Raw genomic sequence first — 2984 nt, forward strand, 5'->3', positions numbered from 1 at the left:
ATCTTTACCTAAACCCAATACAACAACAGCATCATCATTTTCTCGCAACAAGTTGTCATCACTGTTAAACCAAACCATGAGTTCATCAAACAACCAAGACCCATCCATAAATCGCTTCTAATAACAAACACATAGACGGGAGAAAGATTACCTGATTTGCGTGATAGAAAAGCCGAGTTCAAGTCCTGAGAATGAAGCGAATGACCCGACTACACTCCTAACAAACTGTACATACAACGTTCGAAACATTAATCCATCCCAATCATAAATGAATTAATTTGTCTCTAGATTCTGATCTCATTTATTTTTTTTTACAAAGCGAGACGATCATCCTCTTCAAGATGATCATCATCGCACCCTACATAAACTTGGACCACGTTCACAGTCATGACACCGATTCGCCGGAACACATGGAGCCGAACAGACAACCTCACCATGCAAAAACTTCCATGCAAGACTTTGCATACATGAAACCCAAACAACCCGTGACTCATTCCGAGCTATACGCGGTTTCAGCCCCACCAAATATTTGGATCACAAGTCTACTCGAGAAAGATGATCACAAAGGAGCTTCGAGAATCCTAGCTAAAATTACCAAACATGAGAACGATGCACGAACTAACCCGGAACCGATGAAGGTCACGAATCCAACCGGCATCCTCCTAGGCGACGGTTTGGAAACACGTAAACCATGGGGGCCAATGAAGCAAGCGATTGAAATCCTTCTCTGCTTTGTTGATGGCGTCGAGTAGGGGAGTGATGAAGATAGGCGGCAGTCAAAGGATGGTAGGGTTTTCATAGAGTTGAATAAACCTTAAGTTACAACAAGGCCCCTAAAGTTCCTCACTAATATGACCTGATCCCAATTTAGCTTTGTGACAATCCATATAAAGGCCCTCCATGTTTCAAATATATGCAATCAGTGTCATGAAAATATGTTATTTCATACCAGTGTTATAATCCAACGATTCTACCGTATAGCCGGAAATACATAATGTGATTTTATTCAAAATAAAGGATATGTCATGTTATGATTCATTACAAGTGCTTCCAAAGTTGTTTGGCATATCGCTTTTTTTATATACTTGCGTAGTTTGCAATATATATAACCAGACGTTACCGAAATTTGGGGTGTTACATTCTACCGTCCTTAGCCCCGAATGCATTCCACAAATCCCCTCATGTATCTCTCTGATCACATACTCAGCTTCTTCCATGTCAACACACTTCAGGGATGGGCCCATGTATGATCTTCGATACAGTTCCCCATCAACAAACTCATATTGCAAGGCCTTTACCCTCACCTTCCTGGCTGCCCAATCTCCCTCGGGTAGAGTTCCGTCTCTGAGGAACTTTACAATTGGTGTCATCTACGTTTCTTGTGCGTTTTCAACTATAGCTACCTCCTTTGTGCCGAGGGAGGGGGAGGTCAGGACTTCCACTTGTGACTTCTCTTGCTAGGTGATCAAATGCTACTGAGGCCAACTTACTGAGGGCGTCAGACTTTCTATTTCTCCCGCGGGGGATATATTCCAGCTTGAAAGTTTTGAACATTTTGGCCACTTCCTTTACCTTTGCCACGTATTAAGCCATGGTGTTGTCTTTGGCCTCATACTCTCCTTATTACTGCTTGACCACTAGTTGTGAGTCAGTGCTAGCTTCCACGTGCTTTGCTTTCATCTTTCTTGCCAGTCTTATTCCTGCTAAAAGGGCTTCGTATTCTGCGGTGTTGTTGGTGTTTTCGAAGTCCAGTCTTATGGCATAGGTTAACTCAACTCCTTTAGGGCTTATTAAAGTAACGCCTGCTCCGCTCCCCTCTTCGCTGGAGGCTCCGTCTGTGAGTAATTTCCACATAGCCTCGTCTTCCTTCTCTTTTTCTTCTCTTTCCAAGGCTTCCCATTTTAGAAGTTCTCTTTCTTCATCCTCAGGGACTTCTGCTAAGAAATCGGCCAATATTTGTCCTTTCATGGCTGTCCTGGGTTTGAACTCTAAGGAGTGTTCTCCCAGTTCCACGGCCCATTTAGCCAATCGTCCCGACAGCTCCGGCCTCCTGAGTACCTTTTGGAGGGGTTGATCTGTCATCAAGGTGATCTTGTGTCCCTGGAAATACCTCCTGAGTCTTCGGGATGCAAAAACAAGGGCCAACGCTAATTTTTCCAGGGGCATGTAACGTTCTTCGGGGCCTTTGAGTGTTCTACTGATGAAGTATATTGGTATCTGCTTTCCCTCCCGTTCCACCATCATAACCGCGCTTATAGTTGTTTTCGAGGCGGATAGATACAGGAGCAGATGTTCCCTGGGTAATGGGGTGGCCAGGGTTGGGAGCTTACAGATGTAGGCCTTCATTTCTTGAAAAGTGACTTCCGCCTCAGAGGTCCGTTTAAACCTGTCCGTTTGAAGGCAGTCCTTCAGCACCTTCATGAAGGGAAGGGTCCTGTCAGCCATTTTGATAAAAAACGGTTTAACGCGATTAGCCTTCCGTTTAGCTGCTGGATGTCTTTCAAGGACTTGGGAGATCTCATTTCGTCCATGGCTTGGGTCTTCTCCGGGTTAGCTTTGATTCCGCCTTTGGTAACCACAACCCCCAGGAATTTCCCTTCTTCTACCCCATATCAGCACTTCCCAGGGTTCAACTTCATATTCACATCTTGCATGGTTCGGATGGTCTCGGCTATGTCATCTATCATAGCCATTTCAGTCAAGCTTTTGATAATAATGTCATCCACATATACCTCCAGGTTTCGTCCCCGTTGTTCCCTGAAAAGGGCATTCATGAACCTTTGATAGGTTGCACCAGTGTTCTTGAGTCCGAAGGGCATTTTGGTATAGCAAAATGTCCCTTCGTCTGTGATGAAGGCGGTCTTTTCCTCGTCTTCCATTGACATCTGAATCTGATGGTATCCTTTATAGGCATCCAAAAAGCACTTTAGGGGATACTGGGATAAAGAGTCCACTTGGACGTCTATCTCTGGGAGGGGGTAGCA

The sequence above is a fragment of the Helianthus annuus genome, chromosome 8 (assembly GCF_002127325.2).
Source record: "Helianthus annuus cultivar XRQ/B chromosome 8, HanXRQr2.0-SUNRISE, whole genome shotgun sequence".
Classification (NCBI taxonomy): Eukaryota; Viridiplantae; Streptophyta; class Magnoliopsida; order Asterales; family Asteraceae; genus Helianthus; species Helianthus annuus.